Here is a 16,574-nt window from a genome sequence, read left to right as displayed (position 1 = left end):
TTGGTGACCCATTTCTTTCTTCTTCTTTGACAATACATAAGTGGTTATCCTATCCAGTCTTCTCACACTTTTGTGGATGTTTGTAATTAGAGTAGGCAAATAGCAGATTTCTATTCAGGTGTGCAAGGATCATGTGGCGTTAGATAGTGTTAACGATTGAAAGTATGAAACAACGAAATGGCAGCCATTCTGCACTAATTATAATCTTCTGTTAAAGTGTGTGGCTTCAGTTTTTTGAAAAAGAACGGGCAGCAGTAAATACATAAATGAAACCCATGTTTATTTTTCTGCTACACATATAATGAGAGCGAAAGCTTTGCATGTTTAACTTCTGCTTATAAGGCTGCATGGACTAGAGGAGTACAAAACATGGTAGGAAAAAGTGAAAATAGGAGGAAGCCTCCCCAGTACTCTTCCGTTTTAGGAGTAAGGTAAGAATAAAAAACACTTATTATTTGAAAGCAAAAAATAAACCCCTTTCTTTGTGATTCAAAACTAAACCTTCCCTACGGGTGGAATCGGATACGTCGCCCTATTTTTCACAGCCAGCTGCTCGCTCCCCTTACACGCAAAAACGCTGCACAGCCTGACAGACCGGCCAGGTGGGGGGGGGGGGAATGCTTCCAGAGCAGGAGCTGCGATTGGTCGCCCAGACCTTGACTGCAGCGGCGGCAGCGGCAACTCGACGTGGCTCTCTCGCCGCTCCATTGGCCACCGAGTTGCGGGGCGGAGCCTCCGCTCGTTCAGCGTCGGAGACCAAACAAACCCGGCGCCCAGTACGAAGGAAAAGGAGGCGGGGCTCCCAGGCCCTCGGCTGTAAATGCCGTCACGTGACGCCACTGTTTACATCCTCTCAGCTGTTTGGCTCTTTTTCGCCTTCTCTCCCGCTCCCCGCCCCCCTCCGCCTCTCGCAGCAACACAAACAGTCGGGACCCGCGGCGGCGCGTGAAGGGGGCGGAGAGTGGCTGACCCTGAAGAGCTCCTGCTGCCCTCGCCCACCCTTCGCCCTCCTCAACCACCCCGTTGGCCGCACCGTCTGAAAACACCGTCCCTTTTACCCCCCCCCTCCCGTCTCCGCCCCCTGAGAAGTGGGCGCCTGAGGGCTTTCCTTCCCCGGCCCCGCTACCCCTCACACTCACGCCAAAGCTTTCCTCTCCCTTTCCCCCTTCGGGATCCAGAGGACACTGCGGATGGGTGAGTGTCTGGTGGAGGACGCACGGCGGGGGGGTGCGGGCGGGTGAGAGGGGCAGTTTCTGGGTAAGAAGAGCAACGGCGGGGGGGCGGGGGGGCGCCGAGGCGCTTATGTCGTCGCCGACGTCGGGGCTGGAGCCCAGCGTCCCGGGTTAGTGATGCTGCGCCCGCATTTCCTCCCCGGCCCCCCCCCCCCACGGTCCGGCACAAAGGCCGTTGAGAAGTCCAGCGCCGCGAGACCAACTGCCCCCCTCCCCCCCGCGGAGCGCTCGTTGCGTTGGCACTTCTCGACGCGGGAGGGCCCGCGTTGGGGAAAAGCGAGTGGGTGAGAGGAGGAGAGCGCGCAAGGGACTTGGACGCGCTTCCTGCTTTCTCCTTCCCTGCGCATTTAAAGCAGCACGGCGAGGTTTGTTGGTTTATTTATTTATATCTATATATCGGGAAGCGCAAGTGCTTCCGTTGTTTAATTCGGGATCCTGAGACCTGTCGGGATGTTGGTGGGGGGAGGCGGGGAGAGAGAGGGACAAATAATATTCACCGGCAGCTCTCTCGCAACCTTCTTCCCACCCCACCACGATTCTAGCAATTAAACGAGGCGGGCCTTTCTGCTCTCCGTGCTTTTGCCTCGGAGCCGGGGCTATAAAAGGATAAACAAGTTGGTGGAGTCGCCGCCGACGCTGCCGTCTGTCTGCTCCTCTCCTTGCTCTGCCTTTTTGGCCGCCAGTTGGCTTCGTTTTGAAGAGGTGCCAAAGAGGAAGAGGAGAGCAAATGAGCCGCTCCACAATAAAGAGGCGGAGGGCGCCAGAGTCGCCTCGTCACAAGGTTGATGGGGGGGAGAGGGGGGGGAGACAGAAGCAGCGTCACTTGTGTCCCCTCCATTCCAAAATTGGTCCCTACAAATCATCCTCCCCTACCCGAGTTAAAAGAAGCCACACTCGGCCTTAATGTCTCTGACGACACGGGGCAGGAAAATGTACGCGTCAATGCATTTCTCAGGCTTGGACGTGCCACCAGGCACCCTGTTGTGTTTGTTGCAACAAGCTGGCATGGCTCCTCCTCAGGAACTTGTCACATTTTCCTTTTGTTTACACTGTTCTGCAATGAACGCTGGAGGGGGAGAGGCAAGGGGGCTTGACTGCCGGAGAGGCGCTTGCTATTTGCTCTCTTGTTTCTATTTTGGCTGGAAGGAAGAACGAGGGCGGCCCCTCTGCGTGGTTTACAGAGACTTGCCTCTAGCTCCTTGCTCTCACGTGTGGGCTTCCTGCATTTCTGCTTCCTCCTTTGTATGCACAGTTAGGTGCTCAGAAAGTGTCGGTGTCTGGCTCCACGGTAGGAAGGAGTCTTTTTTTGCACGTTGTTTGTAACGCACCAAAGCAACACAGGGCCTGGCTTTTGCTATCTCCTCTTTGGTGTGTGTGCCAAAGGAAAGGACCTCTTGTGATGGCTGCTGTTGACCTTGAGGCAAAAGCTAAGAGATGAATTTCGAAAGGGGGTCAAGAATCTGTGATTACAGAATGTGGCCTCCTATTCAATTTGTGATTACTGGATAGTCTCCTGGTCTGACCTAGTTGAGAGCCATTTATATTTGCTCATTGTAGTAGTGATTGGAGAGGGTCAGTTGTACAACACTGATATTTGGAAATATGAAATATCACGTGTTATTTTTAAGCAAGATACAAACAAAACCACTAAGCACTGCTTTTACATTTCATCTAAGAAGAGTAAAACATTGGGTGCAAAACATTTTTTCTGCCTCAAATTCATATTTATTTTATTTGAAGCCTTAAAAGGTTCTCATAGTGGCTTACAAAAATAAGTACTGAGAGGTATGCTGCTGTCAGACTTTAAAATATTAAACACACAACAGGAAAATATATTGTGGCAAGGGTGTATAAAGCAAACTCAGGTAGCTAGTTCTTAGTTACAAAATTCTTTATAACTGTTAATTCTAGAGGGCTAGTTAGGTGAAAGTAGCTTCCTTTAGTTCTTTCTCTGGCCAGTGAATGGGGCCAGGTTGGTTTTTCTCTTGCAGCCTTCCAGTGACTCATGGTTTACTGGTCAGTGTTACAGTCCCTGGGTAAGGGGAAATTGAGTTCCCTTTAGCAAATATTGTCAGATTTGGTGCCAAAGTAAAAGACCTAATGTTGCACTTGTCACTGAAGAACAAATGAAACCCGACTTCTTATTTTGCTGAAGGTCTGTTCATTACTGCAGAAGTGGCCTGATCTTATTCTTTCTTCGTATGCCAGTATCAGCTTATGGTAGTTGATGGTACCTAATGTAAGGTGTGCAAAACATATGGCAATACTGTATTAACAAGCACTTGCTTTGTCATGTTCCAGGCAGAAGAGGTACATGAAGGGCCTATGGGGAAAACATTCATGAAGAAATCAGGGGGGAAAGAGGCAACATAGCAATGATATATATATGCTCTTGTCTACCAAAAAGCATTGTTGCCCCCTGCCCACCATAACTTCACTTCTGATAACCCCACATCATCCATGCATGGAACACTGTGGTTAATACTTATCATGGTGTTCCTGCTGTAGAACTTGGATCATATCAAGCCCACATTACCTTCTTTCTAGCCCAATGCCTAGGTGAACAGTGGCATGCCTAAAGTCACAAGTTTAAAAAAAGGTAAAGGAGCCCTGACAGTAAAGTCCAGTCGCAAACGAATCGGGTTGTGGCGCTCATCTCACTTTACTGGCCGAGGGAGCCGATGTTTGTCCGCAGACAGTTTTTCCAGTCATGTGGCCAACATGACTAAGCCGCTTCTGGCGAAACCAGAGCAGTGCAGGGAAACACCGTTTACCTTCCCGTCGGAGCGGTACCTATTTATCTAGTTGCACTTTGGCGTGCTTTCGAACTGCTAGGTTGGCAGGAGCTGGGACTGAGCAACGGGAGCACACCACGTCGTGGGGATTCGAACCACCAACCTTCCGATTGACAAGCCCTAGGCTCTGTGGTTTAGACCACAGCGCCACTCGCTGTCACAAGTTAGGGTTGCCATATTTCAAAAAGTGAGAATCTGGACACAAAAGTTGTTGAGCTTTGAAATTGTTGAAATCAACGTGCAGGTAGGGAGAATATGAATATGAATTTTAAGTTTCCATTTCGAAATTCATACACTTCCTGAACAATCTTGTATACAAGTTACAGTAAGTAAAAACATATTGGTTTGCAACCAGTTGAACCATTTGTACAGACTGGGTGCATAATCATAACTTTAGTTTCTCTCTTTTTCTGGTTGGTGGAAGAGAAGGGGGTAAGGGACAGTCATCTCAGCTTCTCTGTTGAATTCAGTGAGATAATTTTACATCACCTATCTTATTGGCATAATATTACACTGGCTCAAGGTGCAGGACTGACGTTGGAAATGAGTAGGATTCTAGCTAAGCTTTTTGTTTGTTCCCTTCCACACTCAAGTTTTGACCCCGTTTTCTTCTTGTGCTGGCATTGCCAGCATAGTAGTTGTGTGAGTGTTATACAGCTGGCAAGACAGTAATTTTAAACTGGTGTGAATACACTATACCAGCATAATGTCCTGCTGGTGCAGCAGAATTTAATAGTAATTCTATCCCTGCCCAGCAGATATAACTTGATGATAGGATGTCTCTGTTTAGTCTTTTGTTTTTTTAAAATGTTGCTTAGTTTAAGGCCTAGTACTGCAAGTGCCTTTTTATGTAGTTTTTCAAGGTCTTGATGAGTTTCATTTAAGTTTTCCTCAGTATAGTATCTGCGAATATTTGAAGGCATTTAGACAAGATTGCCTTTTTTTTGGAAACAAAAGGAGTGAGGAGGAAAAGTTTCCAATTATGTTTAAATATATAGCTAGAAGATAAACTTTCAAATGCCAGGCATGTGGTCTTCTGTTATTTTTAGACTTTACCTCACTTGCATTTTCTCATAATGCAGTAATTACAACTAAACAAACCTGAAGTCATGTCTGAGAATTTGCTAGTTTTACATATTTCAAAATCAAATGTATTCATTCCAGCAATATTTATATATATATGTGTGTGTGTGTGTGTGTGTGTATGTATATTGTATTGAATGCTTTTCATTATAAAATTATGATGGCGTACTACAACATTTATAAAATACCATAAACACAATACTGAATAATTATAAAAATTATTGGCTCATCTTAAAAAGTTTAAACCACTGAATAGGTAGTTCATTTTTTTGTCTTCAGGAAACTCCTTTAAATTAGCAAATTGCCTGCTGCTTCTCTGCTGGAAGTGTTTTTCACAGCATGGGACTGGCAGCACGAAATGCCCATTTCTAGTGGAGGCCAGTCTGACTTCTGAAACATAGGGGGAAACTAACAGCACTGCTCCAGGTGATCTTGGTGATCAAATCGGAATATAAGGGCTCAAGCAGTCGCTAAGGTATCCTGGGCACAAGGTGTCCAGGGCTTTGTGTATTGCATTGTAGGGGGATGGACTAGATTACCCTGGGGTCCCTTCCAACTCTACAGTTCTATGATTCTACTATTGAACCTGGCCTGGTAGCATATGGGCAGGCAATGCAGATCTTTTTACAGAGGTGTAACATGCTTTTGGCAATCTGCCCCCTTCAGTTTACGCACTGTATTCTACACTAGCTGGAGCTTCTGGATGATGCTTAACCTGTCCGCACAGACCACATTGAAGCAATCTTGTTTTTCTATCACTAGTCTATCACGGTCTAGATAGCTGGTGTACAGGTAAATGATGCTCGTAGCCACACTGGTCAGTTTGTCACTTAATGACAAAAGTTGTGTCGAGGTTAGTAAGGCAGGAATAACTTTGCAGAAACTATGTTGAATATTCTTCGAACTTCTCCTTCTATATGCTTGTTAATTTCATATTTAATCATGCTTGCCAACTAGTTTTCCCAGAAACAAAGTTCTGCCAACTGACCCATAATTTCCTGAATCCTCCTAGATACCTTTTAAAAATTAGTGTGACTTGGACTACCTTCTAGTTCTCCAGTACAAAATTTGATATTGGGGACAAGTCAGGTCAGTGTTCACACTGAGAATTTTGGGTTTAAAGGCAGGCTTCTGTGCATGCGCGAGCGGCAAGCCCGGAAGTAATCTGTTCCGGTATTTCTGGGTTTGCCGCGGACATTCCACGGAATGGACGACTGACAGGGCGGACTTAAAACGAGGCACCACTGTAATATAATAGTTTTGTCCTGCTTCTGGGTAGAAATCAGTAAAATAGTAAAGGTACAAATAAAGCTGTTTAAAGATGCATGACATGAGATATAGGGACGTCATATTTCACAGTCTTAATTAAGTTTTGAAATAGTTTTAAGACTATTAACATTAAACAATGTTTAATGTAATGACAGATGCATGACTTAATATATTATTAATAAATGAGGCTGTATCACCCTGTCTTTGACCAATAATAGATAACAGAAGAAGCAAAACAAGTCATTGTCACAACAGTAAATGATGATGTCAATAAGCCTTTAGTATTGCCAAAAAAATTAATAAATACCGTAAATTGGAAGGCTTTCCAATAATGCATTGGTTCTTAAGGGCTGGCCCAGTTTATGAAAACATGCATTTTACAATGGGACTATAACAACTGCTTTATTAATTGTGGTTAGGACTATGGAACTTAAGCAGCTGCGTATCAGAAAAAAATGCTTAAAATAATGTGTTTATTTTTACTTCCCCTTGTGTGCCATGAATGTATACTTAAAAGCTTTGGGAATAATTATTATTATTACTGTTAAATTTGAATTCCACACTTCATCCAAAGATCCCAGGGCAGTTCACAATAGAAAAATACAAATGAGACTACAAAATACGCAATAAAGCAAAAATAAACCAATAACCCCCCTCCTACAAACACATTTAAAAAGCCATAGAATGTTAATCAATTAGAATGTAATTAGTTCTGCTCCCTGTCTCTTTTTAGTTTATAATATAGAGTCAGCAATATTTGATTATTCATCTCTGAAGGTTATCTGTACAATAGCAATATTGTTGGATGGTAAATTATTATTTACAGTATTGCTACATCATGTTTTCAAAATGCCTCTTGAATAACTTCTGAATGGTATTTCTGAGCCTCATACAAAAGCCATATAAATTCTGGCATCAAACTAGATAGTGCAAAGTTGTACTAAATATGTATAACTGCTTACTATTTTTGAGAAGCATGGAATAGTTCAGGGGTCAGCAAACTTTTTCAGCAGGGGGCCGGTCCACTGTCCCTCAGACCTTGTGGGGGGCCAGACTATATTTTGGAGAAAAATATGAACGAATTCCTATGCCCCACAAATAACCCAGAGATACATTTTAAATAAAAGCACACATTCTAGTCATGTAAAAACACCAGGCAGGCCCCACAAATAACTCAGAGATGCATTTTAAATAAAAGGACACAATCTACTCATGTAAATACACGCTGATTCCCGGACTGTCTGCAGGCCGGATTTAGAAGGTGATTGGGCCGCATCTGGCCCCCGGGCCTGGAATAATTGTTCAAGTTTATTTAGGCTGTTATCCTAACTACCCTTGACAGTTTTATATTGAATTCTATGTGAGTTCCTTCTGAATGAACGTTAATAGGCTCTGAATGTGTAATCAAAACATGTATTTGACCAACTATGTTACTCTGGATTGTTGTTGTTGTTCTTTAAAAAAACCTCATTTTCCTCCCCTATCTCTCCACAGCAATTTACAATGCAGTTGTAACTATGCCTACTCAGAAGTAAGTCCTATTGAATTCAATGGAACTCCCAGGTAAATAAGGTTAGGATTTCAGCCTAAATATTTGAGAATCCCAAGGAGTTTCCATTGCAAATTTATCCCATTAAATATGTGTTTAGTTCACAGACTTGCTCTCATGTAGATCATTTCTATTTCTCTGTGTGTGTTTCTTCTTTATCTGCAATATATATCAGTCATATGCAGTGATTCATAAACAGCTGATTTTTTGTTTTGTTTTGTTTTTACAATCCCACCTCCCACAGAGGCACCAAATGCCCATTTAATTACATTTAACTTTTAAGTAATTTCAGGGTGTGTGTGTGTTTAATGTCTCATTCCACAAATTGTCATGTGTTCTTAAAGGTTGGATCATTTCTATTTCTTGCTCTGCCTGAAGCAAGCAAAGGAGGAACTTTAGGTTACTGAAGGTGGGTTTGGAGCAGTATGGATCATAGCACATGTATACTTGTCCACCTACCCACATAGCCTTTCTCCTGCTGCTACACAGCACAGTAGATGCATTTTGTTTCCTGTGGAAATGGTGGGGGATCTGCTCTATTTGTCAGTAGTCCTTGTGAGGGGTTTGTGTGTGTGTGTGTGTGAGAGAGAGAGAGAGAGAGAGAGCACAGTGTTTGAAACAGTTTCTGAGCTCTGACCGCAGTACTGCACCTAAAATTTCAGATTAAAACTGCAGAGTGGAAGAAAATGAGGACCTTTTTCTGCCTCCCCACTTCCAGCTACTCTGAAGACTGGAAACGAGACCCTCTTAAGAATATTGCGCGCGGGGGGGGGGGGGGGCAGGGGAATGGCTAGACCATGTGAAAAATGAACATAATGTTTTAGCAGCAGTTCATTCATTTTCAGCTTCGTATTCTTGTTGTAAAAAGCATACCTAGACATTCCGTTGTTGTGCCCATAACCTAGTTTTAAGTGCCATTTAGCTCCTAGCTTTCATATCTCAGTTTCTAACACTGTGTGAGTGTGTGAGAGAGAGTGGTAGAGAGGCATTCCAGTGAAATACATTGTTAAATAAGGGCTTTATTTTAATTTTTTGACTGAAACACATTAGATAGGCATGTTTTTTTCCACATGCTGTCATTTGTGGGCTTTGCAATATGTGCCATTTGATTGCAACAGTATCTAAATCCTGTTTGGTGAACGTTAACAGCACATCATTCCTACTCAGTTAATTTCAGTGTTGGCAGTCATGGTGATGAACTGGTGAGCATCTGTTGTGTGCAAATGCAATTTTTAATTTGTGTTTATAAATTAGTCCAGGAATAATGTTGATTCTTTTTTAAAAAAACAACAACACTAATTTACAACACCTAACCAGCAACTGGAAAATGAAAGTTTTATTTTTATTAACAGAACTTTTTAAATATAGGGAGAAAATGTTTGAACTGGAATGACACTTGGATTGAGGGCAGGTACCCCTGACCGTTAGGTCCAGTCATGGACCACTCTGGGGTTGCGGCGCTCATCTCGTTCTGTAGGCCGAGGGAGCTGGCGTTTGTCCGCAGACAGCTGGGTCATGTGGCCAGCATGACTAAGCCACTTCTGGCGAACCAGAGGGCAAGAATACTGGGGAACAATTTGTCACAATTAGTGATAACTAGTTGCTCTCAAGAGCAGAAGCTCTTTGGTTTGATCTGGGGTTTTTGCTTTTAACCCAAAAGGGGAAATACATGTGTCAAGCAAGTTTAACTGCCAGTTTTTACTAAAGAATGACAACAATAGGTAAAAGAAAACATAGTTCATATGGGGATACTTCTTTTTTAAAAAACAACAACAAAGGAAGTTGTGTTTGTAATAACTGTATTTGATTCTGGGTGTTTTAACAAAAAGCAACAATGGTCTAAGTTTGGATATTATCATAATTCTTTCTCCGCACCTCACCCTGCCCATTCAACATTTATTGATAAGGAGAACAAAAAGGTGAAAGCACGTTGAAGAGTCAGCTCTCCTTTGGGACTGCTTGGCAATCTTTACTATTCAAGGGATTATTGTGGGCACATCTTTAACAAAATTAGAAACTTAATGTAATCAGACTTTTAATGTAATTTGATCTGTATGTTTCTAGCTTGTATCAAATAGTAGTTGTTTCTAGACTCTGGTGGTGGTGTTTTTCATTTGGCTGTGCACACTCTGTATCAGATTATAACTGCTAATGTTGATAGCTTTCTTTCCATTGAAACTTATAGTCCTGGACAAATTCGGGCTGTTGGTATGCCACCCAGCTTGCTGCCCAGCCGCATGCCTGAATAATCTGGCAGAAGTGCTGTGAAGCGTGATGCAGAAGAATCCCAGGACGCTGGTACTGGAAGTCAACAGTATCCATGCTAAAGCTACCTTGACTGAGCCAGCTGATGTCTTCATGGCCTCTGTGGCAAACATGGGGTTGTCCCAAGTTGTCATTGACCCAGCACATATGGAAGTCTTTGGTGTGTGGGTGTGACAGAGACAGAGAATTAACCCATTTGTAGTGGTTAAACGATTATCTGGGGAAGTTTGTTCATGCATAGATATAGGACCCATTAGGATGATTCATCCTTAGATATTTGCAGAATCCAAAGAATTCCTGAATGCTTTGCGGGATTTTCCAGAAGCCAGAACGGGAAATTCTGTTGACTTTTTGGGCTGTCTATGAAATGACAAGATGTGCTGGGAAGTTGAGGTGAAACCATCCCTTTTTTCCAGCATGCTCCAAGATATGAAACAGGATTGGTGAGGCTAGAATGCAAGTGACATAAGATTCAGTGTGAGGTTGACTGAACATGTGCTAGACTGCATAGTTGTGCCTATTGCGGGAGGTGAAGGTGGCAAAGAAGGCTTACTTTGGCGTGTCCTTTGCATTCTCCAGTGCCGGGCCAGCAGTGCTTTTCTGTGTTGTGAAGGGACCTTTGACACATGTTCCAGGAATAGAGTGTTGGAACCAACAGAGGCCTGCTGTGACATGTTTGCCATGTTACCATAATTACAGAGCCAGATGAGGTGTCCCAACACATCTTGCCCAATTTTATGGGATATATTTTTCATTGACGTGGTCTGATGATGTAGATAAAGCACTTTCAGTGGTTTGGCCCACAGCTTGTTATTCAGTGGTTATTCCATTAACTGCCCTGAGACCCCCGGGTATATAAATTCAATAAATAATAATAGTTCCCTCCATCCCTGCTGTGCCCCTGGATTGTGGAAACCCCTTTCTTTGCAGTAGGTGACTGAGCAACCACCAGCTGTTTCCGACATCTTGTAAAGATTGTGGTCCCTGACTCATAAGATTGGACCCTGTTTTATGTGTTTGAATCCCCTGAATTTGTTTTACATGCTTTTATATCCCTGTATATACTTTTATAATTCTGCTTTATTGGTTTTAGATTGAATCTTTGTTTTAATGGTATTGTTTGTTTAATTGTGTCGCTTGTTTTTTATATTGTATACCACATTGGAATTTAAAAAAATATTAAACAGTTCATAAATGTTTTAAAATAATTCACTTAATTATTTTACAGTAATTCTGTGATGATGATACTTGCAGAAAAATACAGCCAAGGAAAGATAGGCCAGAAGGCTTTTTCCTAGAACTACCTTTTTTTTCTAGGTAAGTGATTCCCTTTTTATTTCAGTAAGTAGATTGTTTTAGTACAAAATAGGCTTTGGTTAATGAATATTAATTGGAGAACAGTTAAAAGGATACAAAATTCTTAGGATTTTATTGTATTTGAGGTTGCAACCTCTTAAGCCCTGTTCCAGTACTGGTAATGCCAACTTCTTCAGCCTAGGGTTTTAGTTACTAACAAACGTATTTAGGAGCCTGTCCCTGCTCTTAGCATTCCTATCTGGAGAAATTGTGTGGGTGGATTCAAAATGCATGCTGAGGGGTTTGAAAGGTGCCCTTCCCAATGCAAATGGAGGAATCTTGTAGGGAAAAATATATGGGGCATTCTTCCATATTGTGCTGAGAGCCTACTTGCTCAGTAGTTGTTCACTGAGTCCTTTTCTTTCCTGGGTAACTTAAAAAACACCAACAATATATACAGTTAAGAGCTCTTATGCATACATACATACATACATACATTCACAATCTCTGCAGGAATATCGTTACCACCTGGCTCCTAACTTGCCAGTCTAGAAATTCAGAGTGAAGAGGAAGGAGCAGGACTGTGAGATCATGTTCTTGCCCCCACAGTGCCAAAAGATGTTGCATTCTGCCCGATTGTTACACTTTTTATCTTCTTTACCCCCACCCCCAAACAATTGGGGCATCAGTTGTTTAAGCCTCCTTTTCACACTCTTTGTTATGGTCAGAGAGATATTAGACCTGTAACAGTAGCTATTGGATATGTGCTGATCTTGGGGTGCTGTGCATGATTGCGGCCCCATTTTCAAAGGCCTGACTGGGCATTTTTCCTTGCAATTTCAAGGAGATTAGGTATTTTAGGATTTAAAGTTCATATTTGGCCAGTTTTGTTTTGTAGACTCTTTGAAAAAGTTAACATTGTCTGCTGGTTCTTCCCTGGTAGCAGAAATATTCTTTTCTAAGCTCAACATTCATTCATTGTTCATTCACACAATTTACAATTTATTTGTATTACATTGAGAGCACTGATGACTGGTGTGCTTTGAGGACAGTATTGTAGAACTGTAAAAGCAGTTCTCACACATACTGGTAACTCAAAATTCATTCATTCTTCATTCACACAATTTACAATTTATTCATATTGCATTGAGAGCACTGATTACTGGAATACATTGAGGGCAATGTTGTAGAACTGTAAAGACAGTTCTCACATATAACTGCATTAGATTATTTGACATAGAACATACACCACAGTGGATATACTGTACCATTCGTCAGTGCTCTCAATGAAATACAAATAAATATTTTGTTGTTGTTCAGTCGTTCAGTCGTGTCCGACTCTTCGTGACCCCATGGACCAGAGCACGCCAGGCACGCCTATCCTTCACTGCCTCTCGCAGTTTGGCCAAACTCATGTTAGTAGCTTCGAGGACACTGTCCAACCATCTCATCCTCTGTCGTCCCCTTCTCCTTGTGCCCTCCATCTTTCCCAACATCAGGGTCTTTATAAATAAATATACCTAACCTAATACCATACCTAACTAGATAGTATTGTGACAAGATGGAGGCAGGATGGTGCTGTCTGATACAACAGCAGTCCATCTGCTGTTGAGTGTTGAGCAAAAGAAGACTATTAAACGAGTGGCACTGGCTCCCATTTACCTTCCAGGATATATTCAAGGTGCTGTTTGTTCATCTTTAAAAAAATTAACTGGCTTGTGTTTATATGGAAGAGTGCCTTCTCTAGTGTGAATATTCCTGGTCCATAATATATTTAGGCTCTAATCTTGTTTTGAACTCCTATTCAGTGCTGCTGTGGTATGCTACTAAGACTGGGTTGATTGTAATAATACCTCCAAGTGTTCTGCTTGATTTGTACTGTTACAGTTTAATATTTAAGTGATGTTTTTTAATTGCACATTATTCTGGGTACCTTGATAAAAGCACAGCTTATAAACTTTACAGAGAAAAGCAGAAGTCTAGCAGGACTATTGTCCTGTCAGGTGGCAACTTTTTTGTGATCTCTGCACAAAAGCAATAGCTTTGTAATATACTAGTATCATTTTTCATTGCTTTTTCCTATTATTATTATTATTATTATTATTATTATTAGTATTATTAGTATTATTATTAATTGAATTTACATACTGCCCTATACCCAGAGGTCTCAGGGCAGTTCATAAAACAAAATCAAAATATAAAACCACAAAATATATAATCAGAATAAAAACAACTGCAGTCCTCCCCTTCCTCTAAGATTAAAGAGAGACAGTCAGAGATATACCCTGGCTATTAGACAGAAGGCATATTCTTGTCCAGATATGTTTAGTGGAAGGTATGAAATAAGGGCTTTTCTTTTATGCATGTAAGCTATTGATTGGAATATTCTACCTCAGAAGTCTTGTATCTTCTAGCACAGGAGTCAGCAAACTTTTTCAGCAGTGGGCCAGTCCACTGTCCCTCAGACCTTGTGGGGGGCCAGACTATATTTTGGGGAAAAAAATATGAACGAATTCCTATGCCCCACAAATAACCCAGAGATGCATTTTAAATAAAAGGACACATTCTACTCATGTAAAAACACGCTAATTCCCGGCCCATCTGCGGGCCGGATTTAGAAGGCGATTGGGTCGCATCCGGCCCCCAGGCCTTAGTTTGGGAACCCCTGTTCTAGCACAATATGCCTGTCTTAAGAAATATAACTCTTTTCCTTCAAAGTGGCATATCCTTTGCAGTCTTTTTTGTGAATGTTACAATCTGAATAATATGGGCTCAGTTTGTTAAGAACTTTGAGAGGTTGATTCATATTGTATGGCTAGGCAATCTTTGTACCCCCTATAATACTGATTTTTATAATTAAAGTTATAGGCAGATGCATTTTCCTGCATATGCTACTACCCTTTTTTAGGATAATAAATTAGACATCAGTATTCTGTATTTTACCTCAAGTGCATGTATTATGAAAGATAGTTGAGATGGGTAGGAGCCTTTTGGGATTCTCAGAACCAATCTCTAACCTTTAAATTACACATTTCATATCAAACTTTAGATTTGACATTGAATAGACATGCAAATGAAGGAAGATCTGTATCAGACAGATGATCCTTTAAGCTTCCAATAAGATTCTAATACATGCATGCCCATCCCCACTTCATCATCTTTGATCCCCTGGATCATTCAGTTCTGCAGTCCTGAGGCAACTGGCAGTTGGAACAGTGGATTCCTTCTGCCAGGGATGGAGTAGCATGCACTTCGGCTGCTGTATGAGATCAAACTGGTCATCTCTTTGCCACAATCTTTCTGTAAAGCAGGGGCTGCAGCCTGCCGGTGCCAGTGCCAAAAGCCAGAGTGCACTTTCTTTTACTTTTGTGATCCCAGGACAACTGCAATTGAGCAGTAAGGGTGAGAAATAAATGTCATAGAAATGTGTTAAAAGCCAGCAGGATGTAGTAGTTAGCATTAATGTAAAATCAAAGCCACCCTGGTTCAAATCCCCACTCACCCTAATCTACTTCATAGGATAGGTAAAGAACCATATATACCACCCTAAGCTCTTTGGAAGAATGGCAGATACAGTTATAATTATAAGGAGAAACAGGTAAGTTAGGATGCAGAGCGGCCAAGAGAAAGCGCTCTTATAAAAATGAACTTTTCTATCCTGTAGTCAATCACGTTCCAGCCTTGTCACATAGAAATATAATGCCTGACCAATACTTATGAATGCAAAACAAACTCAGTGTGGTGTATAAAGAAAATATAAGCCTGTAACATTTTGAAACTTCATAAAAATAATTGGATCTCATAGCCAAGCGGCCAATAACATGTTCATATGCAGTAATATTGACGGGTGTATGTATGTAAGTGCAAATTGCATAAGACAGTTGCCAATGTCTAATTGAGGCATGTTTTGACTATGGAGTCTTCTTCAGTGGCAGATATTGAAGGGCGTAAGGGAACAAATTATCACTGTCGGAAGAAAAATTATTTGTGGGCTCTGTATTGCTGCATTTTGGAAGACTGTAAGGTATGTATTTTTCAATCAATAAAGTAATTTTGTTGCAGCATGCTATAAATATGATCGTGCACTCTTGTCTCCTGCCCAAAATAATGTACTTAATTGTTTTTCTATTTATTGATCTATATATGCCTACTTGTTTGTCAGTATTATTGTCTATAATATTATTTGTCTGAATTTATTTGTTACAAAGTTACATTTTAAGTTGCTTTATATCAGTTACAGGCTTTCATTTTGTTTATAAGCCACCTTGATTTTGTTCTGTATTCATCCTGATGTTATATTTGCCTGCCTCCATCTATCTTCTTCTTTCCCACAGGGCACATCATGTCCAATGTCCTTTGTGGTAGGGGTATTCCTGGAGCTGGCCCTTATGTTCTCCTTGCCTCTCTTGTACTATTCTACCCACGCACACTTCAATGCATCCCCCATAATGCATACTTAAATGCATTGGCTGAGCAGCCGACAGTTGTTTAAAAGCTAATGTAATGTGTGAACCGAGAAGACTATAGCTCAACTTCTTTTTGAAAATAAATCACTTTCCTTTCAGGACGAACAAGATTAATTTATCTCATTGCAAGTTTTACATGTCGTATTTGCCCCTTCACTACCATGCAGTAGCTGCTGCTGCTCCATGGAAATTGGAAAGATAAATAGTATACAATATGCAGAGTTTTCAGGGGGGAAACTGTAGATGAAAACTGGATAATTAAGCTCCTTGATGCTAACTGGGTTTTAAAGAGTGAGTCAAACAAGTGTCTTGTTTTGGTTTCTCTGTACCTTGTTAGCTGGTGCAATTCTCCCAGCATTAACCTTGAAACAAAACTAGAGATTGGTTACATTCTTTGGCTTTGTCCTTTTTCTAAGAACAACACAAGATACTTTTCTCAGGGCAGTTCAAGACTCAACCCAGCCTTTTACTGCATGAAGTCTCTGTCCACCCCGGACATTTAGCTTTGATAATAAAATTAAAATCACCGTACAACCCAGGGCTTACCCTATATTTTCCTTTTAGTGGGTGTAGTGATTTAGACAGAAGGCTGAGTGCCCACTTGTGCATCCTTATATTC

At 41.6% G+C, this 16,574-nt stretch overlaps 1 protein-coding gene across 4 annotated transcripts in view; it reads left to right on the top strand.

The window, feature by feature from the left end:
• Positions 1–1,069: 1,069 nt before the first annotated feature.
• The window catches only part of PCMTD1 (protein-L-isoaspartate (D-aspartate) O-methyltransferase domain containing 1), a 31,081-nt gene continuing 15,576 nt past the window's right edge, over positions 1,070–16,574 (top strand). Inside the window, exons 1-3 of one of the 4 annotated variants that reach the window (XM_033155184.1) lie at positions 1,070–1,194; positions 11,422–11,510; positions 15,419–15,513. The gene's annotated coding sequence lies outside the window, so the exon portion shown is untranslated. Of the gene's footprint in view, positions 1,195–1,484; positions 1,598–7,888; positions 7,911–11,421; positions 11,511–15,418; positions 15,514–16,574 lie in introns of those variants that run through there. The other 3 variants (XM_033155187.1, XM_033155185.1, XM_033155186.1) reach the window with 3 other exon arrangements.

Source organism: Lacerta agilis, chromosome 7 (assembly GCF_009819535.1).
Source record: "Lacerta agilis isolate rLacAgi1 chromosome 7, rLacAgi1.pri, whole genome shotgun sequence".
Classification (NCBI taxonomy): Eukaryota; Metazoa; Chordata; class Lepidosauria; order Squamata; family Lacertidae; genus Lacerta; species Lacerta agilis.
This window is presented reverse-complemented; position numbering and strand designations above follow the sequence as displayed.